At 36.3% G+C, this 26421-nt stretch overlaps 1 pseudogene; it reads left to right on the top strand.

Moving 5' to 3' along the window:
• Positions 1–3832: 3832 nt before the first annotated feature.
• Positions 3833–22670, top strand: LOC102747372 (E3 ubiquitin-protein ligase RNF114 pseudogene; annotated as a pseudogene).
• Positions 22671–26421: the final 3751 nt, after the last annotated feature.

Below are 26421 nucleotides of genomic sequence, written 5' to 3'. Positions count from 1 at the left end.
AATGAATCAATGTTAAGCAAATGTCGTAAATCATCAGCTTCCCTCACCTCAGTCTCCCTTCCCTGCCAAATTCCTATGGAAACAAACAAACAAAAAAGTCAGAGGAGAAAGGAAAGCAGAAAATATTTTCGGCCTACTACATGATTTGTGTGACCAAGATTGCCCTACATTTTGTCAGCATGGCCTCCACCTGCCCTCCCACCTAGCAGAACTATTTTCAGCACATAGGCCAATGCTTATTTTTGTAGATGTATTAAGCCATATCTCCTGTTATGCAGTTTTTGTTAAGGAAGTTATTCCTTAAGCCCATCCAGCTGTTTTCTCAATTGTACCTTTAGGAATAAGGGGACAGGAAGCCTGAGAAGACATAGCTAATTCAGCACTACCCCTTACAACTACAACCCAAGAAAAATATCTCACAGGAACTTACCTTGTTACTAGCAGATCAGCAGCACATCCTTGCATAAAGGACAGTCATCTCAGTTTCTTCACTTGGCCATTGTTAGGTTAAGTCTTGGATAATTACTTTTCTCATTCTAATTTAATTTGCATTAAGCCCAGTGTGTTTAGTTTTTGAGACCTAACACTCAAATCTGGCAGACATTGGCCTGTGATTAGGAATGCAAGACTCCTGGGAAAACATCTGGTCTCATTCTGAATAAATGCCTGAATTCACTATATTCTCATCTGAGAACTCTCTGAAAGCCCTTCCTAATGAAGTATATGCTGTACATACACTATTTTAATATAAAAATAGATTAACAAATGACCACTGAGAGAACGATGAATAGGAGAATGTTTGATACCTTACTATGAATTAATCATTAAAATCATTCATAAAATTATCCTATTATTTTAAAGAACCACATGCCAACTCAAGGCATTCCAATTTGACAAATAATTTTGAATGGATTGTAGGCATTTTTAGCTTTCTCCTTTATCCTCACGTTGTCATACTGCAAAGTGCAAAGTGCTGAATAACATTTTTATATATAGTACCTATCATGTGGCTACTAAGGGATGCAAAACATAATAAAAAAACTATAAGGATATTTAGCTATAAATTAACTAATAGGCATCTGATAGATACTGTTAGATTTTCACTAACATACAAACGTGCACACATATGTACCGATATACATGTGTATGCATATGCATACAAATACATGTGTGTACATATACACTGGACAATAAACTGGGAGTGTTTTTATTCTAATTTATGGCCAGTATTTGAGGAACAACATTTTTTTCCAAACATCGATGGATTTCTAGCTAAAGTCTTAAGAATACTGTGTGTCTACCTTCTTTATTGTAAACAGAATCTCTAAGAAAAAACTAACTTAATTCTAACGATTTATCTTTGTTTAAGTGCTAGAAAGCTGAGAGACTGCACACTTAAGTTGATAAAATGTTGCTGAAGCATCCAATGTAAGTGGATATGGAGTTCAGCTGAATTTAATGAGAGCAAGAATGATATGACCTTTGTATTTCTGCATTTTCTCCTTCAGAAGTTTTGACCCCCAAACGGCACTTGACATTTGTGGTGTGAGAAAATACAAATGGCCCAAAGCACTGTGTGTCACACTCAAGGCCTTAGCCTTCTGTCTTGATTCAATAATTCTCATGAGTTAACATTAGTTTTATTCTAATCTGGCACAGACAATTGGCTGGTATTTTATTTTTTGTAATACATAAATATAGTAATATTGTTTCACCCCATTATTATTTTTCACTAATTGTCCATAGCAAGTAGTTCCACTGAATAACATATTCTCCTTTTCCAGCCCTCCTAAAAATATTTAAAATTTATAAAAATATCTTATTAACGGAAGAACCAAACCACAATATTCTAATATTTAATCTGAACTGCAAAGAATCACTGAAAATTCCTGGATTATATTAGCTCATAAAAGTCACACCACCTCACCAGATAGGATCCCTGAATTATGTGATCCTGGTGACACACTCCCAGTTTCCTCATTTTCTGAGATTTGCCTGAACTCCCTGAAATTTATCCTCTTCACAAGGCTCTCTGAACACCTCAGTGGTACACATCCCTCAATCCTTCCCCTCCCTCACCCAAATCCCACCAATGTCTAGGGTTTGCTAAAAATCTCTTCTCTATGGAACATATTTGTAATAATTTCGACCTGGTGGTTCCATTACAGGCATTTCAATGCCAGGGGCTCTTTGACATTGTCATAGGCTATTTTGACCCTCAACATTTTGATACAACCTAAAAAAATAAAATAGGACATTAAAAGATAAGCTTTTATACTCGTAACTTATGTGCAAAGCCATTCTGCCCCTGAGTCTTATCTGTTTCAGACCTGCAGCCTGTAAGGTGGGCATCAGCAAAGAAATGTGGGTCAAGAATGCAGATTCAGAGATGGGACAGAGGTTGGTCAGACCAAGTACAGAGGACTGAGAGCCATGTTCAATGATAATGTCTCACCCCCAAATCAGACAACCAGCCACTCTGAGCAAACTATCTGCCTTTTCTCTGAGAAGTCGTCTATATTTTGAAAGCTCTATATCACAGCTTCTCAGATTGCTCCTTTATATTCAACAATACATAATTAGAGAGAATGATATAAAAGCAAAAAAGCCATTCAGGTTGTACAAGAAATCTGCAATTACATTTCTCTTAATAATATAGCTCATATATAGAACATCTTTTACTATGGAGAATAGGACCAATAGCTCAGCTGTAGGCAAATCCACTTTAAAAATGAGATTTCACTTCTGGCATGACAGCATTAGACCCACTCCCCAGAAAAACTGGTCAAAATTATTAAATATATGTTAAATTAAAATTATAAAATGTATATTAATAATTTATATATTTAATTTGCATTAAATATATACTACATATAATATGTTTCGATATAGATATAGATATAGATATACACATACATACTAGAGTCTTGACTGCCCTGTCTCAGCAGGAAAGATAGAGGTTTTATATCCAAAGAGGCAAGAAGACGTGAGGATATTTTCCTGTCTCCTGCAACTGAGCACTAAGTTCCTACACAGAGAGAAGCCTGGCCTTGTCTCATCCCTAAGTCCTAAGTCTTGGCTCAGAGATTTTTGCCTGGGAAGCCATAAAAAACTATTCTCTTCCAAAAGAACTGACTTCACTTGCAACAGAGTGCAAAGAAGTTAAAGCCTAAGGACACTCAAAAACAGCAGCAGTTGGGCTCCTGGGTGGCTCAGTTGGTTAAGCGACTGCCTTCGGCTCAGGTCATGATCCTGGAGTCCCGGGATGGAGTCCCGCATCGGGCTCCCTGCTCGGCAGGGAGTCTGCTTCTCCCTCTGACCCTCCCCCCTCTCATATGCTCTCTCTCTCTCTCTCTCTCACTCTCTCAAATAAATGAATAAATAAAATCTTTAAAAAAAAAACCAGCAGCGGTTGCTGCAATGGCAATTAGGAAGAAGTTGGTGGTTCATTGACAATAGAAGCTAAACTACAACCTGAGTAGTTTGCAGGAGCAAACTGGGGAAAGACACAGTAGGGAGGAGCTTTCAGGGGGTGGGAATGTATTTTCAATACTTACCAGATAGCAAGGTGTGGTCATGGTAAGAGGCAGTTAAAGAAAACCCTAACAAAACACTGTCATCCCAACATGACCGTGGACAAAACTAAGACTGTAACCCTGAGGCACATCATCAGAGGCTTCACACTGAGGGATAGGGGTGGGGCACGGATCTCACCACAATAATGCAGCCATTCATTAAACAAACTAACTAACAAAAAACAGATAAATTAACAAGGTCCCAAAGCCCAAGAGCTGCTACAATATAAGATCTAAAATATCTGAAATGTCCAAATATGCAGGAAAACAGGTAAGTATTACCTTTAAACTGGAGGGTAGGCAGGCAATAGAAACTCTCTGTGAGAGTGATTGGGTATTGTCATATTTAACTGACAAAGCATTATAAATATAATCAAAGAATTAAAGGAAAACCACGATTAAAGAAGTAAAGGGAAGTTTGGTTACAATGGTGCCTCAAAAAAGAATATCAATAAGGATATGGAAATTATTTTAAAAGAACCAAATGGAAATTCCAAAAAATTAAAAATACAATAACTGAAATATGAAAAATTTCCTAGAAGGGCTCAACAGCAGATTTGAATTCCAGAAGAAAGAATTCAAAAATTTAAAGATAGATTGAAAGAGATTATGCAATGTGAAGAACAGAGAGAGAGGGGGGAAAAAAAAAAAAGAATCAAGAAAAATGAAGAAGGTCTTAGGAAAATGTGGGACGCCACTAACTGTACCAACACGCATTTAATGGAAGTATCAGAAAGAGAAGAGGGGAAGAAAGGAGCAGAAAAAATATTCAAAGACATAATGGCTGAAAAATCCCCAAATTTATTAAAAAACATAAATGTACATATATGGGAAGCTTGACAAATTCCAAATAGGACAAACAAAAGTGATTTGCTTTCATGAATAGTAAATATGCTCAAAACCAAAGACAAGAAAAAAATCCTGAAAGCAACAAGAGAAAAGTGACTCACCACTAACAAGGGAAACCCAATAGGAATAATAGCTGAGTTCTTATCAATGAAGGCCAGGGGAAGTGGTATACTATATACAAAGCCCTCAAAAAAACAAAACAAAACTGTCAGCCAAGAACCCTATATCCAGCAAAGCTATCTTTCAAATATGAAGTTAAAGACATTGCCATATTTAAAAAACTGAATTTGTTGGGGCACCTGGGTGGCTCAGTTGTTAAGCATCTGCTTTCGGCTCAGGTCATGATCCCAGGGTCCTTGGATCGAGCCCCGCATCGGGCTCCCTGCTCTGCAGGAAGTCTGCTTCTCCCTCTTCCACTCACCCTGCTTGTGTTCCTGCTCTCACTATCTCTCTCTCTGTCAAATAAATAAATAAAATCTTTAAAATAAATAAATAAATAACATAAAATAAATAACATAAAATAAACTGAATTTGTTGCAAAAAAAAAAAAAATACTACAAAAATACTAAAGAAAATTCTTCAGGATGAAGGCAAATGATCCCAGAGCGTAAAGACATGAAAAACAAAGAGGACTGACAAAGGTAACTGTGTAATTATAAAACATATGCAAATGCATATGTCTTCTTTTCTTTTCTCAACTAACTTAGAAAACAGTTCTATAAAACAAAATACATATAATATATTTTCAAGCCTACAATATATAGAAATGATATATTTGCAAATAATAGCACAAAGGAAGTAGGTGGGAGCAAAGCTATAGTGGCCTAAGGAATCACTCCAGATAGTTACTCAAATCCACAAGAACAAATCAAGAGATCCAGAAATGATAAGAAGGGTAATATAACAAAAGCTATAAGTATATACTTGCTCTCCTTACTTCTCCTAGCTTCTTTAAAGAACATAAACCTATATAAAGCAATAATTAAAACAATGTAATGTTGGATTTGTAACTTTTATGTAAATGTAATTTTTATGATAAAAATATCACAGAATGAAGGATGGGAATAGAACTCTATAGAATTAATATTTCTATATTTCGTTGGAATTAAGTTAGTGTAAATTTGAAGCTGATTCTTATATGTTAATATGTTTATGGCAAACCATAAAGTGACCATTAAGGAAATAAATGTTGGAAATATCGAAAAAAATCATTAAAGGAATTAAAATGCTACATTAGAGAATATTCACTTAAAGAAAAAGAAAGTAGAAAAAGAGCAATAGAGGGTGCCTGGGTGGCTCAGTTGGTTAGGCGACTGCCTTCGGCTCAGGTCATGATTCTGGAGTCCAGGGATCGAGTCCCACATCGGGCTCCCTGCTCAGCAGGGAGTCTGCTTCTCCCTCTGACCCTCCCCCTCTCATGCTCTCTGTCTCCCATTCTCTCTCTCAGATAAATAAATAAAATCTTTAAAAAAAAAAAGAAAAGAAAAAGAGCAACAGAGGCACAAAAAAGAGACATATGGAAAACAAAAAGTGAATGACACATGAAACTCCAACTATATCAAGAATAACATTAAGTTTAAATGGGTTAAACAATCCAGTTGAAAGGTAGAGATTGTCAGATTGGATAAAACACACAAACAAACAAACACAAGATCCAACTATATACTGTCTACAGAAGACACACTTTAGATTCAAAGATATAATTAGATCAAAAGTAAAAGAATGAAAATGTATATGTTGTGCAAATAGCAACCACAAGAAAGCTGGAGTAGCTATCCTAAGACAAATATACCTTAAAACAAACAAAAAGTTACTAGAGATAAAGAGCAATATTTCATAATGATAAAAGGGTCAATCCATCAGGAAGATATAAAACCAGAAATATATACATACATAACAAATGTGCACCAAAATACATGAAGCAAAAAGTGATAAAAATTAGGAGAGAGATAATTCAACAATAATAATTAATAATTATTAAATAATTGTTTATTTATTAATTTACTTAATAAATAATACTTCACTTTCAATAATGGATAGAACAACTAGGCAGGTCAACAAGGAAACAGAACACTTGAACAACACAACGAACAAACTAGACCTGACAGACATCTATAGAATGTACTACCCAACAGCAGTAGAGCATACATCATCCTTAAGTGCACATGGAAATATACTTTTCCAGGACAGACTATATGCTAGGTCATAAAATACACCTCAATACATTTAAAAAATGTTTTTATTTAAATTCAATTAATTAACATATAGTGTATTACTAGTTTCAAAGGTAGAATTTAGAGATTCATCAGTTGCATGTAACACCCAGTGCTCATTACATCAAGTGCCCTTCCTAATGTCCATCACCCAGTTACCTCATCCCCCCACCCAACTCCCCTCCAGCAACCCTCAGTTTGTTTCCTATAGTTAAGAGTCTCTTATGGTTTGCCTCCCTCTCTGTTTTTACCTTATTTTATTTTTCCTTCCCTTCCCCTATGTTCATCTGTTTTGTTTCTTAAATTCCACATGAGTGAAATCATATGGTAGTTGTATTTCTCTGACTGACTTATTTTGCTTAGCATAATACCCTCTAGTTCCATCCACATCATTACAAATGGCAAGATTTCATTCTTTTTGATGGCTGAATAATATTCCTGTGTGTGTGTGTGTGTGTGTGTGTGTGTGTGTGTGTATCACATCTTTTAATCCATTCATCTGTAGATGGACATCTGAGCCAATACATTTTAAAGGATAGAAATAGTAAGAAGAATGTTTTCTGACATAATGGAATGAAATTATAACTAACAATATAAAATTTTTAAGAACTCACAAATAGGTGGAAATTAACATAATCTTAAATAAGCAATAGGTCTAAAAAGAGAAATTAAAAAATGCTTTGAAAAAATGAAAATAAAAAAACATACAAAAACTTATGGGATGTAATTAAAGCAGTACTGAGAGGGAAATTTATAGCAGTAAGTGCCTGTATTTAAAAAAAAAAATCTCAAATCAATAGCCTAATTTTCCATCTCAAGACACCAGAAAAATAAGAAGCTAAACCCAAAACAAGCACAAAGATGGAAATAATAGAATGGAAATTAAGGAAATAAAGAATAGAAAACCAATAGAGAAAATTGATAAGACCAAAATCTGGTTCTTTGAAAAGATGAATCAAATGGACAAACTTTTAGCTAGATTGATGAGAGTGAAAAAAGGGAGAAGAGTCAGATTTCTAAAATAAAAAATAAAAAGGGGTATTAACCACCATCCAACAGAAATAAAAAAGGGATTTTACAGAAATACTACAAACAATTGTATACCAATAAATTAGATGAAAGAAGAAATTCCTATAAGGACACAAACTACAGAAACTGATTCAATCTGAATAGACCAATAACAATAGAGTGAATTAAGAATAATAAATAAATAAATAAATAAAACCTACCCACATAGAAAATCCTAGGTCCATATAGATGTCTTCCTGGGTGAATTCTACTAAACATTTAAAGAAGTATTAATACCTGTTCTTCACAAACTCTTCCAAAAAATAGAAAAGATGGTAATACTTATCAACTCATTCTATGAAGTCAATATTACCCTGATACCAAAACCAAAGACATCACAAAGAAAACACACTATGGACCAATATCCCTTATATATATGGAAACAAAAATCCTTTACAAAACATTAGCAAATTAAATCCAGTAACATAAAAGGATTTATCAAAAAATGTAAGATTGGTTTTAACTTCTGAAAATCCATTAAGGCAAAGCATTGTATCAATTAACTAAAAAAACCAAAATCATATAATTATATCAACAGTTGCAGAAAATACATTTGATAATATCCAACACCTTTTCCTGATTTTATATATAAATATATATTTATATTTATTAATATAAATTTACATATATATTCAGCAAACTAGGAATAAAAGTGAAATTTCTCAGTGTAATAAGGGGCATCTATAAAAAACTAACATCCTATTTAATGATGAAAAACTGAGTTCTTTTTCCTTAAGATCAGGAACAAGACAAGGTGTCTGCTCTCACCACTTCTATTCAACATCGTACTGAAAGTTCTTGTCAGGACAATTAGGAATAAAAAAGAAATAAAATGCATTTAGGTCAGAAGGAAAGAAGTAAAACATTTTATTTGCATATGACATGATCTAGATATCGACAATTCTAAGGAATCCATTAAAAACTGTTAGAACTAATAAAAGAGTTCAGCAAGGTTGCAGGATACAAGATCTATATAAAAGTCAATTGCATTTCTATACATTTGCAATGAACAATCTGAAAATGAAATTAAGAGTACAATTCCATTTACAATAGCATTTAAAAAATAAAATACTTAGGAAAAAATTTAACCAAAGATGTCCAAATCTTACACTCTAAAAACCATAAAACATTGTTGAAAGAAATTTTAAAAGATCTAAATAAGTGGTAATTACTCACATTCACAGATTGAAAGATTTAATTTAAGATGGCAATATTCCCCAAATGGATTTACAATTCAGTGCAATCCCTATCTGAATCCCAGTTGGCTTCTTTGAAATTTGGCAAGCTAATTCTAAAATTCATGGGTTAGCCTGGTGATGGGTATTAAAGAGGGCACGTTCTGCATGGAGCACTGGGTGTTACACACAAACAATGAATCATGGAACACTACATCAAAAACTAATGATGTAATGTATGGTGATTAACATAACAATAAAAAATTAAAAACAAAAAATAAATAAATGTTTTATATTAAATAAATAAATAAATAAATAAAATTCATGTGGAATTGCAAGTGACCTAGAATAGGCAAAACTATCTTGAAAATAAAGGATAAAGTTGGAAGACTCAGATATCTTAATTTTGAAACTAACTACAGAGGAACAGTAATGAAGAGACTGTGGTACTAATGTAAAGGTAGACATGTAGATTAATTGAATAGAATTGAGAGTTCAGACATAGACCCTTGTGTCTGTGGTCAACTGATTTTGAGAAGGGTAAAAGATAGTTCTATGGGGAAAGAATAGACTTTTCAACAAATGATGATGGAGAACTTGATAGCCTTGTGAAAAGAATTAACTTAGATGTTTTATTTCATACCACATACAAAAATTAATTCAAAGTGGATCAGAGACCTAAATGTAAAAGCTAAAATTTAAACTCTTAGCAGAAAACATAGAGGTAAATCTTTATGACCACAGATTTGGCAACTAGTTTCTTTGCTATGACACCAAAAAGCACAAGCAACAAAAGAAAAAAATTAGACAAATTATACTTCATCAAAATTAAAAACTTTTGTGCCTTACTTTATTTTTTTAAAGCTTTTATTTATTTATTTATTTATTTATTTATTTATTTATTTATTTATTTATGAGAAAGCAAGAGAGAGAGCACAAGCAGGGGCAAGGGGGAGGGGAGAGGGGGAGGGAGATGCAGACTCCCCATTAAGCAGGGAGTCTGAGGCAACTCGAGGCTCAATCTCAGAACCCTGAGATCATGACCTGAGCCTAAGGCAGACGCTTAACAAACTGAGCCACCCAGGCACCCCCCCCCCAAAAAACTTTTGTGCTTTAAAGGATGCTATCAATAAAGTGATTTTGTGCTTCAAAGAACACTCTCAAGAAAGTGAAAACACAATCTTCAGAATGGGAAAAAATGTTTACAAACTACATATCTTAAAAGGTTTTTGCATCCAGAATATATAAAGAACTCTTACAACTCAATAATAAAAAGACAAATGACTCAGATAAAAAGGGGCAAAGTATCTGAACACACATTTCTCCAGAGAAGACATACAAATGACCAATAAGCCTATGAAAGAATGTTCAACATTATTAGTCATCAAGGAAATGCAAATCAAAACAACAATATTATACCATTTCATCTAAACTAGGATAGCTATAATCAAAATGTCAAATAATAACAAGGATTGAAACGAATGCAGAGAATTCCCTCATACACTGCTGGTAGAAATGTAAAATGGTAGAGACACTTTAAAAAACACTCTGGTAATTCCTCAAATGGTTAAACTTAGAGTTACTATAAGACCTAGAATTCCACTACTAGATATTTACCCAAGAGAAATGAAAACATGTCCACACAGAAACTTGTACACAAATGTTTAATAGCATTATTCATAATAGCCAAAAGGTGGAAACAATCCAAATGTCCATCAACTGTTGGGTGGATAAACAAAATGTGGAACTGCCCTACAATGGTGTATTGTTTGACAGTGAAAAGTAACGAAGTACTGATACATGCTGTAACATGGATGACCCTTGCAAACATTATTCTAAGTGAAAGAAGCCAGTTGCAAAATATCACATAGCATATGATTCCATTCATATGAAATTTCCAGAATTGAAATACAGTGCAAAAGTATGTGTGGTTGCTTTGGGCTTGGGAGAGGAATGGCAGAAAAGTAACTAAAGGATAAGGAGTTTCTTTTTGAGGTAGTGAAAATTTTCTAAAATGGACTATGGTAACAGTTGCACATATCTGTAATACACTAAAAATCACTGAATTGTACACTTAAAAAGAGTAAATTTTATGGTATGTGAATTGTATCTCAATAAAATTGTTAACAATCTATAAACTCTAAAATTATCTTTTTTTTAATTATAAAAGTTACATAATTTAGTACTGGTAATAATAAAAATAGTTTTAAAATCTTCAAAATAAATAAAATGTAGTTAAATTAAAAGAAACAATAGCTGCTTATAAAAAATGTAAACAATGCAAAAATGAATAAAAGAGACTCATAGACTTGTGGGTGGGGGTACAGCAAGAAGCAGGGATATAACTTTAAAACATGATTTTACTCTTTGATAGGGTCATTTTTGTGCAGTTCTGTCAAAACTGATTATTTAAAATGGTTTTGTCAAAATGCCCCACATTGCTGTGGAATTTCCCTCTTTGCTACAATCAATTCATCTCCCAGATTTTTTGATCTGCTAACAGCTTTGTTGCCACCTTCCCAGAATCTGTGGCCCATTCTTTCATTTCAGGCCATTAAGTTAGCTTTTTTAAAATCCATGGTTCAGTACCATTAAGCTTCTATTGATTTTATTGAGAAAAGAGAATAAGTAAATTGTCTTACCCTAAAACTTAATCATTCTCTGTTCTCTTTATCCTTTTGCTTTGCTGGCCAAAGATTCACATCCTGTTTTCTTTGAGGTTTGGTTTGGTTTTTTGTTTTTTTTTCTTTCTCAGTCAGCCCTTCAAGGCACTCTGCCCATATTTTTCCAGTTCTGTTTCTGTCTCTATTGTAAATGTTTACATATGTTTTCTAAATAAAATATTAAAATTTTAACATCTTTATTAAATAATTGTATACATATTTATATAAAATTGTTACATAATTCTATTCAGCAATGACAATGTAGTTTTAAAAAATGTAATATTAAAATAGAACCTAGACTAAAGGGAAAGCCTAGACTAAAAGATATAAAAAAAAATTAGAGCATCAATCCAAAGGGTCACATATTTTGTCTTTTTATAAACCAGGAAGAGAGCTAATTTTGATTCAGCTTGTAAAACTGCGTGCTGCACCATTGTTTGCAAAGTAGACTTCTCTACTCTGGACATTTACAAAGATTTTTTTCAACCCACAACTGCTAAGCATGTTCTCAACTACTGGGAGGGTTGCCTTGGGATTATTCTTGGCTTTATTTGTTGGGTTTTTTTTTTTTCCAATTACAAAAAAATACATCCACTGCCCAACTTTTATGTATAAATGCTACTAAGCTTACTACTTCTGCTCTAATGGCATTATTTAACATAATTCTCAAAATGACATGATAAGCATTGTTCTCACTAAAATTGCAACAATAAAGCCAATGGCCTATTATTTCAGAGGTAACACTACTAAAATAACACAAATTTAAGAGAGTAAAGAACAGAAAGAAATCCAATGCAGATGTTTCAAATAAAAGTACTTTAGTAAGGGAGTTATACAAAGAGTTATAGAAAATGTTAAGGTATCTGGCAAGGAATATTGAGACACCCAGACTTGGAACAGTGAAACAGTGTTAACACGGGGAGGTCTGAAAAGGCAGGGAGATGAAAATGTGTTGTCAAAGCCCTGTGAGAGCAACTGCAGGGCAGAGACACCCAGCAGGAGCTTCTGTCACTGAGGAACATGGGCACAGGCACAGACAAGGGAGAAAGCAGGGAAGATCATCCAGATCTACCTCTTTCCTCTGGGTCTTTGATCTTCAGCGAGTATCTCCCATTAGCCAAATCTAAGAGAAAACTGCCAACTACAGAACCCAAGAAACAAAGCCTATAGGAATAGCTCCCTTACACATAAGGGAGAGAAGGCTAGGACAGGGAATTTGCCTGTGGAGGCAAAGATAGACTAAGCTAGCCTAGGTACTAGGAAAAAGGAATCCAGGAATCTCAAGAGATATTCCTGCACCAAATAGGCAGGACCAAGAGGTAGCTGCCAATTTTTAGCTCTTCTGCAAAAATAGTATAACTTCCAAAAGTATTTTCACTGATAAATAGAATGTTCATTTCCCTTTGCTGTCTCCTCGAGATTTCACCTCTGATGAAGAAACTTTTTTCATGGTCATCTTCTAGTTATCTAGATGATGCATTAAAATTTTCCTGGGAAGAAATTCAGAAGTTGAAATAGACATATGACATTCCTTTAATGGGGTCTGGATTGAATACTAGAACGGTCAATCAGACTGGGGAAGTCAGGTTATCGGTCAAGAGCCACTGTCTCTCTTTTTCATGAAGCTACTGCCTGTACACGGAATAATTATCACTGGCATCCTTCCCCAATTTGGTCTGAAAATGTAGGGCTACCTGACCATTACCTCATAATTGTCATAATAACTAAGCTATTACTATTACTGAGCAGTGCAGACGTCATCACGGAATAGACTCAAATCTCTCTAGTGCCTACAGACTCAATCAGAAAGCAAGCACTTGTGAAGTACATCATGTTATTTGGTCTGTCATTCAATATCAGCATCATTTATGATGCTTGTGACAGTCAGGGTGGCAGCAGGAAAATAATTCCACTCTGATGACTCCATTGAAGAGATTTTAATGAGACAACTGCAGAGGTGAGCACAGGGTCAGGGATACTTGCAAAGGATTGAGGCACCCAGACATTTTCAATCGTGGGAAGCTATTACCACCCTTTGGGCAGAAGGGGCAGAAATGGGTGGTAGATAATGTGACCAGATCCCTGTGAGAGCTGGAACTCTGGAGGAGGGATAGACAGAAGCTGCACTCATGTGGGGTGGCACGGCTGCTTCCAAGTACAAAACATAGAAACAGGGAGGAGAAGGTAAACTCCCCCACTTCTCTCTCTTTCTCCATCTAGCCTCTGGCTGACCCCTAACCCTGGCTGCACCTCACTACCTGACAGTGGCAGGCACTCAGGTAGTGTGGTCCACTGAAGCCAGCACACCTGGTACATAGCAAGACAGAGAAGAGCAGGTTGGGGTGGGGTGAGTCTAATGGAAAGTAGCCAGCACGGCATCCCTTCATAATAACTCACTAAAAGTACCACATAATAAGTAAAATATTGGGAGAAGCCTAGATTTGACTTTTTTCCAAGGGGACTTAATTACTGAAGCGCCAAAAGATATTGCTAGGTATATAACAAATGCCTTAATCAAACCTAAAAACAGCTGCTTAAACTTTCCATTTTAGGGCTGACAGTGTGGTTCAGACATAGAAATACTAAGAATACAATCCACTTTGTGTTCTGTATGTAAAGTACATATATAGTGTATATCTTCTATTTTTGTCTTATCATTAACTCCTTCAAAAAATTTTTTCAAATAACTCAACTTTATTCCCTAAACCAACTAAAGTATGATATATTATTTTGAAAGAGCAGGATCGTTAATTATGGAAATTACTTCAAATAGAAATTGAGTACTATGATTTGGCATCAAAGCACAGTGGCAAGGGATTTTCTATGTCACCTTTTTTTTTTCTTGTTTAGTATGCACAAAGTTATACGCCTCCTTTCCACTCCAGCTTTATTGCATCTGCCACATCACAAATAATATGATCAGTCAGAATGTCCCCATGGTCAGATACACTGTTTTTCTAAATTTGGCATTTTAACTGCTTTTTCATTTTACAATGCGGGCAGCAAAATTGGTTACAGATCCAAAAAATAAACCATATTAGTAAACTGTAAGAAGAAATATTACATTACAAATGAAAATTTCACCAAATAAAGTTTCATTTAATTGTAGCCTTTATAAGGACAGCATCCTTCCAGTTTAATCTTCAGATACAATTGTTGGCCATGCCTTTTGCTCTCTTGCTGATAAAGCTACATCTAATAAGATTAACTCTTCCTTTGATATTATTTGAAGCAAGCTGTTTACACAGTTGTAGCTATAATGACTCCAGAGACTTTTGCCTTCTTGATATTTTTATTAACATTTTAACATCTAGGACTAAAAGTAAAATATATCTTATATTTTAAATATTTACTTGGACCTCTTATGATTGGTAATTTTATAATCTCGTGTGCCTTTAGAGAAAAATTTTAAAGAGTAATTTAAACATATCTTTCCTCAAAACACAATGAAACTTTTTAAATGGCTTCAACTTCAAGATAAGTCCACAGTCACCTTTCCACTTTTCCCACATCTCATTGAATGGTACCTCTCACATCCTCATATAAGTGCATGTGCAAATGCATACACGCACACATACATACACACAGAAATCCATTATTGCACAGGAAAAACAGATGGATTAAGATTATATTGATGATTCAGAAACTGTATAATTTCTGTAAAACAAAAACAAAAAGGATCGTATTGCCAGAACACCTAATTATATAGATGAATGGCCTAAGACCCAATTCAAGTCAAGGAGGGACCTCTAGATAAGTCAAATGAATGCATTTTCTTAACTAAACTCCAGAAAAACCTCCCACTTTGAGCATGTCGTGGAACTCTGCAAGCCCACTGAGGGCACTGACAGCTGAGTTCATGCTATGTTCTGTGCACACAGAGGGCAACTGTGAAGTTTGTCATGTTGCGTCTGGCAATACTGCTCCTCTGAAATAAACGTGTCACAGTGACCCCTAGCATGGACATTAAGACTAGAGAAACACAAGGCAGTCCTCTCTCTAACTTCAGGCTTTTCACACCTCTGTCACCAAAGGAGCAATAACCTGTCAAAGATGGTAGAGATACCTCCCAAAGTGCTCCACTTGTAGGGGCTTTTCTTCCTACTTCCTTACTTGAGGGAGTCCGTGGTCCATCAACATACTCCCCTCCCACACAGCCTAAACAGAAACACACCAATCAGTAGGTCCAGGAAAAGCCACCTGTAAGCTTGGAGTTTGGACTTCTTCTCCATCTACACTTACTTTTTTGGTGGATTCATAACTTTAAATACCAGCATTAAGCCTGTGACTCACAAACTATTATCTTTACTCTGGGTGTCTCCCATGAACTGCACATGAACACATCCAAATGTCGGTCTGTATTCGGATGTCTAACAAGTATTTCAAATATAGCATGTACAAAACTCAACTCCTACTCTTTCCCTAAAACCTTCTCTCAGGTCTCAGTAACAGCTACTCTTCCTTCTTGACACTTAGACCTGAAATCTGGGAGACATCCTTGACTCCTATTTTTCTCCCATACCCCACAGGGAATATACCACCAAATCCAATTGTTTTCCAACTCATCTAGAATCCCACTGCCTCTCACTGCTGGCTCTGCGACGACCTAGCCTGAGCACCATTGCTGTTCCCCTAGGATAACTGTAATAGCCTTCTCTAACTGGTCTTCTTCCTTTCACTCTTGCGCTCTTGTTATTATTATCAACAGTGCAGCCAGTGTAATCTTCTTAATATTAATCAAATTAAGTCATTGCTTTACTCAAAACCTTCCGATGGCTCTCCACTTCAACCAGTCTAAAAGCAAAAGTTCACAAAATCTCAGATTATTTAGTTCTGTATAAGTCCTTGACCTTATCACCAATTCTTCTCCCCTCAATCTGATCACTGCAGTCATAGTTGCCTCCTTGCTGTTCCTGGAACATTCTAGGCACATCCCAGCTTTGGTCTCATCATACCTATTGTTTCCTTGGAATGAAACACTTTTTATCTGATATCTCCTTGCCTTGTTTCTTCACCTGCTTTGGACAGGTCCTCGCTCAAATGTCATCCTCTCAATAAGACCCACCTGATTCCCCTATTCAACTTAAAGTTGCAACCCCTTTCCAGCCAGCACTTCCAATACTCCATACCCTGCTCTATATTTTTCCATAGCACTTATCACCTATGTTTTCTATGTTTATTGCCATGACCTCCTCTCCCCACTAGAATATAATTTTCCCATGACCAGGTATTGTCACTTATTTCTTTTTAATTATTGTTTCCTAACTGCTCAGAACAGTGCTTAGCTCACAGTAGCTCACAAATTTATTATATGCAATAAATACCTGTTGAATGAGTTAAATGCAGATCTCAAAAGTCAGTCTCCATCCTCAAAGGGAAATTTAATAGTGATCTGCAAAATTCCTGGTGGCCTCTAGTACTGATCAACCTAATCATTGATCTATAGATACAAATAAACAAGACACTTTTGGTCATTTATGGAAAATTAGCAACCTGAAAGAGGGTGATCAAACTAAATAGACAATAAAAATCCTCCTGGTAGACAAACAAGACATTAGAACCATATGATAATTTCAATAGATGTGGAAAAAGCATTTGACAAGGTACAACATCCATTCGTGGTAAGTCCCTCAACAAGCAGATATAGAGGGAACATACCTCAACATAATAAAGGTCATATATGAAAAACCCAGAGCTAATATCATCATCAATTGGCAAAAACTGAGAGCTTTTCCTCTATGGTCAAGAACAAGACAAGGATATCCATTCTTACCACTGTTATTGAACACTGTACTGGCAGTCCTAGCCACACCAATCAAACAATGAAAAGAAATAAAAGGCATCCAAGTCAGTAAGGAAGAAGTAAAACTTTCACTATTTGCACATGACATGATACTCTATATGGAAAACCCAAGAGGGCACTTGTGTGGCACTGGCCATTAGGCCTCCGACTGTTGGTTTCAGCTCAGGTTATGATCTCACGGTCCTGAGATGGAGCCCCACATCCAGCTCCCTGCTCAATGGGGAGTGTGCTTCTCCCTCTCCCTCTGCCCCTCGCCCTCCCCACTCATGCACTCTCTGTCTCTCAAATAAATAAATAAAATCTTAAAAAAAAAAAAGAAAACCCAAAAGACCCCACTTAAAAACTGTTAGAACTGATAAACAAATGCAGTAAAGTTGCAGGATACAAAATCAATGTACAGAAATCTGTTACATCTCTACGCACCAATAATGAAAGCAACAGAAAGAGAAATTAAGAAATCAGTACCATTTAAAACTGCACCAAAAACAATAAGATACCTAGGAATAAACCTAACCAAAGAAGTGAAAGACCTGTACTCTGAAAACTATAAAATACCAATGAAAGAAATTGAAGATGACACAAAGAAATGGAAAGACATTCCATGCTCATGGATTGGAAGAACAAATATTGTTAAAATGCCTATACTATCTAAAACAACCTACACATTTAATGCAATCCCTATCAAAATGCCAACCACATTTTTCACAGAGCTAAAACAATCCTAAAATTTGTATGGAACCACAAAAGACCCTAAATAGCCAAAGCAACCTTAAAAAAGAAAAGGAAAGCTGGAGGCATCACAATTCTGGACTCCAAAGTTATATTACAAAGCTGTAGTGATCAAAACAGCGTGGTACTGACACAAAAAATAGATCAATGGAACAGAGTAGAAAACCCAGAAATGAACCCACAATTATAAGGTCAATTAATCTTCAACAAAGTAGGAAAGAATGTCCAATGGGAAAAATACAGTCTCTTCAGCAAATGGTTTTGGGAAAACTGGACAGCCACATGCCAAAGAAAGAAACTGGACCACTTTTTTACATCATACACAAAAATAAAACTCAAAATAGATTAAAGACCTAAATCTGAGACCTGAAACCATACAAATCCTAGAAGAGAACATACAGCAACTTCTTACAAAATATGAATCCTGAGGCAAGGGAAACAATATCAAAAATAAACTATTGTAACTACATCGAAATAAAAAACTTCTACACAGTAAAGGAAACAACCAACAAAACTAAAAGGCAACCTACAGAATGGGAGAATATATTTGCAAATGACATATCTGATAAAGGATTAGTATCCGAAACATATAACAAACTTATAAAACTCAACACCGAGGGGCGCCTGGGTGGCTCAGTTGTTTAAGCGACTGCCTTCAGCTCAGGTCATGATCCTGGAGTCCCGGGATCAAGTCCCACATCAGGCTCCCTGCTCGGCAGGGAGTCTGCTTCTCCCTCTGACTCTCCCCCTCTCATGCTCTCTCTCTATCACTATCTCTCTCAATAAATAAATAAAAATCTTTAAAAAAAAAAAAAACTCAACACTGAAAAACCAAATAATCCAATTAAAAAATGGGCAGAAGACATAGATATGTTTTCAAAGAATACATACAGATGGCCAACACACACATGAAAAGATGCTCAATGTCCCTGATCATCATGGAAATACAAATCAAAAGTATAATGAAATATCACTTCACACCTGTCAGAATGTCTAAAATCAATGACACAAGAAACAGCAGATGTTGGTGAGGATGTGGAGAAAGGGGAACACTCTTGCACTATTGGTGGGAACACAAATTGGTGCAGCCACTCTGGAAAACAGTGTGGAGGTTCCTCAAAAAGTTAAAAATAGAACTACCCTGGGGCATTTGGGTGGCTCAGTCAGTTAAGCAGCTGCCTTTGGCTCAGATCATGATCCCGGGGCCCTGGGATGGAGCCCCACATCAGGCTCCCTGCTGCCTGCTTCTGCCTCTGCCCCTCCCCCCCACTTGTGCACACTCTCTCTGTGTCAAATAAATAAATATAATCTTTAAAAAAAATTTATCTTTAAATCTTTAAAAAAACTACCCTATGATCCAGCAATTGCACTACTAAGTATGCATGCAAAGAATACAAATATACTAATTCAAAAGGAACATGCATCCTGATGTTTATAGTAGCATTACCTACAGTAGCCAAATATGGAAGCAGCCCAAGTGTCCATAGACTGAGGAATGCATAAAGAAGATGTGGTATACACAATGGAATATTGCTCAGCCATAAAAAAGAATGAAATCTTGCCATTTGAAAGGACATGGATGGGGCTACAGAGTACTATGCTAAGTGAAATAAGTCAGTCAGGGAAAGACAAATACCATATGATTTCACTTTATATGGAATTTAAGAAACAAAGGAGCAAAGGGTAAAAACAGAGAGAGGCAAACCAAGAAACAAACTCTTAACTATAGAGAACAAACTGATGGTTACCAGAGGGGAGGTGGGTGGGGGATGGGTGAAATAGATGATGGGGATTAAGGAGTGCACTTGTGATATATAGAAGTGTTGAATCACTGCATTGTACAACTGAAATTAATATAACACTGTATGTTAACTAACTGGAATATAAATAAAAACTTAAAAAAAAAACACAGAAAATGAAGGGACAGGACAAGTTACTTTTTAAACAACACTCATGAATCTTGGTTTCAAAAACTATCACATCCACAAAGGAATAGGCTGCTATACCAAAAGAATCATCAGAGAACCAGAAAGTCCTTTTGGAATTTAAAAATGTACTTGATAAAATTTAGAAACCAAAAAATGGCTGTAATTGCATAACAGTTGCTTCAGAAAACTGCATTGGTGATTCAGAATCTCATCTTGAGCAATTTTTCCATAACTTAAAAAGAAAACAAAATAGAAACTACATAAGAGAGCTTAAGAGACAAGAAATATGGATCTAAAACATGTAATATTGACTTATTAAAAGTATCAGGAGAAGAGAATGGAGTAAATGTTAGAGAATAAATAATCGAAAGAAAGAGAGGCAGAAAGAAAGAAAGATAGAAAGAAATAAGAAAGGAAGAAAGAAAGAAAGAAAAGAAGAAAGAAAGAAAGAAGAAGAAAGAAAGAAGAAAGAAAGAAAGAAAGAAAGAAAGAAAAAAAATCTCCTGAGCTGAAGATGGACTTTTCAGGACAAAAAAGTGCACCCCAAGTATCATAAGAAAGAGTGCATTAAATTAAAATAAAATATGTATATAGATATCTTGTCAAAATTCTATAAAGAGGGGGTGCCTGGGTGGCTCAGTCATTAAGCATCTTCGGCTCAGGTCATGATCCCGGGGTCCTGGGACCAAGCCCCTCATCGGGCTCCCTGCTCGGCGGGAAGCCTGCTTCTCCCTCTCCCACTCCCCCTGCTTGTGTTCCCTCTCTCGCTGTGTCTCTGTGTCTCTGTCAAATAAATAAATAAAATCTTTTTTTAAAAATCCTATAAAGAGAAGAATCCAATTTTCTAGAAATAAAAATAGTTACCTAGATGAGAAAGACACTCAAATTAACATTATATGTCTTAATTTCAATTGTAAATACTAAGAAAATACCTAGCTGCGGGGCTGCAAGATGGCGGCGCACAGCAGGACCGTGAGGGTGGTTCGCAGCCGGCTGGGCCCACAGCGGAGGCCTACCCGCTGGGCCGCTTCACGTGTCCCATCTGTTCAGAGGTGTATGAGAAGCTGGTGCAAGTGCCCTGTGGTCACGTCTTTTGCTCTGCATGCCTGCAGGAATGTCTGAAGCCAAAGAAGCCTGTCTGTGGGGTGTGTCGCAGCTCGCTGGCACCTGGCGTCTGAGCCGCGGAGCTCAAGGGGCACATTGAGAGCACAGAGACTTCTTGCCAAGGCTGCCGTAAAAATTCCTTCCTGTCCAAGATCCGGGCACACGTGGCTACCTGTTCCAAGTACCAGAATTACATCATGGAAGGTGGGAAGGCCACCACCAAGGATGCCTCCCTTCAGCCAAGGAACGTCCCAAACCGTCACACCTTTCTTTGCCCTTACTGTCCCGAGAACTTTGATCAAGAAGGACTAGGGGAACACTGCAAGTTATCCCATAGCACCTATACCAAATCTGTGGTTTGCCCCGTATTTGCCTCAATGCCCTGGGGAGACCCCAACTACCGCAGCGCCATTTTCATAGAGCACATCCAGCGCCGGCACCAGTTTTCTTACGACACTTTTGTGGATTACGATGTTGATGAAGAGGACATGAGGTGTTGCAGCACTCCATCTTCGATCAGTGAGCAGTCTCTGCTGTCCATCTCCTGTTCCAGAGCTTCCATTGTGTGTTAGGCGTGAAACATGTGACTCATACACCTTAAATGTACAACAGACCTGGAAGTGAGCTGTGGTGTTAGGACTGGGTCCCTTCTGACAGAGAAAGAGGTCTCCAGGTCAGAGCTGTCCTTTCCTTTCGGGTCTTTCCTACTGTTCATTCTGTCACATGTCTGGTCTTTGATTGCTCCTCAGCTACGTCCTGGAGCTTCTGCTTCCTCTTCTGGAAGAGAACCCAGCTTCTCCACCTATCTTTGTTTCACACTTGTTCCTCCAATCTAGTGTTCATCTCTCAGGTCCTCTGAGCCAGCCAGAACCTTTTCTGGGTCATGAATAGCACAAATGAGACCAGCATCTTCTCTCCTTATCCCTGAGGTGTGTGTATCCGATTGGTGACGGAGCTCCTTCTGTGCTCTGGAAGTTCTTGTTTGTTGGCCCTTAGCAGCAGCTGCCAAAAGCTGGAGTTTACCTCCTGGGAAACATTTCAAAAGGCCTGTTGGGGTGAATGTTCTGGGTTTAGCATGATCTGATGCTGGAAGTTTTGATTAGTGGTATTTTCCTTCCACTCCTGCACACCCTTAGAATTAACTGGTTCAGTCTTAAATGCCTGCATAGTGCCTTTTTAGGATAAGGTGTAACCATATATTTTTAGTGAGAATAAGTGTTTCTAGGTTAGGAAAGTTAAACTCCATTTATCCATAAGTGGGGAGGAGGGTCAGCTAAGAGCAGTGTGAGGGCCATAACTTTTTGGTTCTGATTTTCAAACTAATGCCATATTTTCAAATGACTGAGTCATGTTTACCACTCTATATAGAGCTTGCTTACATTCTTGTCCTTGAAGCACAAGAAGGAGTCCTCAAATGAATAAGAAGGAAAAGGTTTAGGGGCTCCAGTGGATACTATAGTTAATTTATCTTTTATTTGGTAACTTAGATTAAACTGAGTATTGCTTTTCTATCACAAATGGTTTCCACGTGTAAATCAGTGTGTGAAAACCTGCCTTCTAAAGCAGAGGTTATAGGAAATCTAGTATCACAGCCTGCTATCTCTTTTTGACAAGACACACTGTTCAGAAGGTAAACATGTCTCCTGTGAGCATTTGTTGATGGAAACTGTGTACTGGAAGCTTGCTTTGTTAATAGCTCAAGAAGCTTGAAGTTCACCATGTTTCACGAATATTAATAAATACAAGGCTAAGAGCTGTCGGTCTAACATGTAGGAGCAGAACCTCTGATTGACCAAAAGGCATGTGGCTTTAGGTTCCCTTTTTCATGTCAGACCTCTCTACACTGAGCATGGAAAGTTTTTCTGGTCAGTGGCTGAGGTTGCAAGTGACAGCGCGCTTTGGGCCTGTGTGTACTGCTGTTGGGGGCTTCTCCCTCTGCCATTCGGGGCTGCAGATGCCTAGTAACCAGCAAAGACAGTGCCCTTTGGGGGCAAAATAATTTTTTCTAATGTGATGTTGCTTGGGAGGGCCCAAATGTTAAGGTCCATGTCTTCACTGTAATTTCTGGAAAAATTTCACTCTGACCTCCCTGAATTGAGAGGTCTCAGTTTGGAGGGAAATTTGACAAAGCCTTCATTTGAGGGAATGGATGAGAGTGTGTCCATTTCACTGGTGGTACCCAGAAACCAATTTCTTTGTATTAAGTGAACTTCATGTATTTCTAATAAGATGACTTTCGAGAAAGTGAAATTTGTTATGTTCTGGCTTTTAAATGGTGAAATATAAATAAATTTCATAATTTATCTGAAAAAAAAAAAAGAAAATACCTAACAGTTGACAGAGTACTGAAGAATGTGTCTCTAAATATATAGATTTAATGTATGTTTCTACGCTCTGACATAAAAGTAATTAGTTAAAAACAATTTAACACTTATGTGAAATACGTTCTTCAATTGCCTTTTCTCACATAAACATTTTAAACTGAGCTAAAGAAACTCTTCAGGAAAGAAATTATTGTTATTTCTCTCCTCTTGGATAAAAATTCTTAATTATCTTAGACTTATATCTATGGACCATAGTAAAAGGTAGTAGGAAGGAACACCAAAGCACATTAAAAGTATAACTACATTTTAAAATAGAAATAAGCATACTACGTCATATTCATGCACTCAGATCAAATAAGACTGATTCACGATTACTCACAAATCTTGTACATTAATTTGAAACAAGATCCATGTATTTAATAAATGGAAGCTGATTTACATTAATCATGTGGGAAAGTATGAAATAACTATAATTAGAAGAATGAAGTATACATTTGTATACAAGATATATGTAAATACGTATACACACACACACACACACACATCACTTAACAGTTACTGAGAACATTCCCTTTACATTTTTCATTCCTCTAATTATCCCATGGAATCATTTCTACTGTCTTGGGGAACCCCCTCCCTTATTCATTAATAACAAACCAAAGACATAATTAATAGATAATTATGTTTCCTAGGATTTTAGCTTTTGCAGTTGATGTAGCTCACCCTATTTTATATTCCCCAAATCATAAAGGTTCTCAGACATATCATTCATCATTATGTCCACCTATTTATGGCTTTAGTGAAATGACTATTATTAGATTAGGGGGACATATCATTTCAAAATATTTATTTTATATTCCCTAGAAATAGTTTGAACAGAAAAATGATTTGTACAACTATGAATATCAGCATAAAGCAAATAAGAAAAATCACTTATATCACACAAACTTTAAGTATTCAAATAAATGACATGCAAGTTTAACTTATTCTACTTTCCTACAATGATAGCTATCACACTGAATAAAACACGTTTCACATATCATGTCCAATAACTTATTTAGGTTCATAACACAAATATGTACACATATATATACATACCACCTTTCCCAGTTTATAATTTTCAATTTAACTGTGATAAAATTGTACTTATCCTCATTTACACAGTACAGAAATAACTGTCTATACACCAGTGTCACAATTACTGCAGGCATTCTGATATAAGGATGAAAGAATCTATGTTTTACAGATGCCACCTAAACATTTAGGTGAAAGATGCACTACAAAACCAATACTATATTCCCGGGAAAAAAATCATGTGCAGAATAGTTTTCCATCTATACCTCTCTTGTGATCATTTTAGGTAGACAACCTAAACATCAATCCGAGTTTCCTTTCTGTATGTATTGTTAAGTGTTTCCCAGTGCTAGAACACTTCTTTGAACCAATGTTCAGGTAAGACCCTCATGCTTCTCAATGGTTTTGTCTGATCATTGAATACCCACTGAGTGTGGCCTTTGTTGTCTTTCCATTAGAAAGTAAGTGTAACATCCATAACCAGTGACAGTTGTCATCCCTATCAGATCCCTTTCACTATCTTTTGAGGTCGGGGAGAGGTCATCAGGTGTACATTTCCTATTCTACATTGTTTTACAGCTTTCCTCACTTGTAACAAATACTTCAGTATCTTTTAGCTTCTCTAGTAGCACTAAATCTCTCGAAGTTTCTTTAAAAGAGGTATTCTCAGATTAAAATCAGTTCTTTCGGTGTCTTTACCGAAAGAAGTGAAAGGAATTAGATAGTGAATGTCATATAGTTTGGCTGATAATATCTCCTGTACAGCTGAAGTGATAGAAGCATTCTGTGCTCAGATCCAGTACATACCATGTGTATTCCTCTGAGCTCAAAGCAGAAGAGCCTATAGTCTATGTTGCAGAGGCTGTTCCTTTCAGTTACAATAAATTATCATCGAAGATGTGCAAATTATAAAGATAATTAGAACATACCATCCTTCCTCTCTTATATTCCTTGAAATGAGCACATAGGAACACACTTTATATTTTGAAAACAAACTCATCTCCTCAAAGCACATGCTTCAAATGCTTCTCTAGGATATTTTGAGAAATGGTGATGCCACTTACTGAAAAGTGTGATTTGACATTGGAGAACAGAATAGACTGTGGAAATTGTAGCTGTTTCAACAAATTGTGTTCACCTAAAGTGGCCTTTTATCCAGATACTACACACCTATGACAGAATAGATAAAGAGAATTTGTAACATGGAAAGGGAACTGCTATGGCAGACAACCTAATATCAATCCACTTATCTTTCTATATTTTAGTTTTCCCAGACATATACTTCCCTCATTTAACAAATAATCATTGAACAACTACTCTGTGTCAGGCAGTGCACACCCTGAAGATGGATAGGGAGCAAAGACAAATAGTCCCTTTCACAAGATCACTGATGCCCTAGTGACAAGGCCACTCCATTAAGATGCTCTGATGAGACAGTGCTGAACATGGCCATCACCATGGGACACACCCAGTTTTCAGAGTGAAGCCCATCTAAATGAATCTGGCTCACCAGCTGGGAAATCTGGTGTCAAGAGACCTTAATAAAAAGGTTGAAATATAAATTTTGGAAACCTCTATCTCTCCAAAAGCTGCCTGTCAGACAATTTCTATAAAGTTCTAGCAAATCCCAGAAACTAGAGATAAACAACTTTCCCATGAGATCCATAAATTATGAGAAACATTAAACTAAAGAAAACTGCCAAGTTTCCAAAAGTTACATGTTTTTCTAAGCTTTATCTGAAATTCCGGTCATACCATGAAGCCAGTTAGAAAATAAAAAGTAACCTATCCATGAACCTTGCATGTCATAGTTGTCTAATATTTCCAACAGAATTCTTAGACAGGACTACACTTTGTTTTTAAGTTGTATATGTAAACTTAACCACTTGTACTTACCTTTAAACTGCTTTTTTTTA

The sequence above is a fragment of the Leptonychotes weddellii genome, chromosome 5 (assembly GCF_054177405.1).
Source record: "Leptonychotes weddellii isolate Sample4059 chromosome 5, ASM5417740v2, whole genome shotgun sequence".
Classification (NCBI taxonomy): Eukaryota; Metazoa; Chordata; class Mammalia; order Carnivora; family Phocidae; genus Leptonychotes; species Leptonychotes weddellii.
The sequence above is the reverse complement of the archived record's forward strand: the minus strand, read 5'-3'. Positions and strand labels throughout refer to the sequence as shown.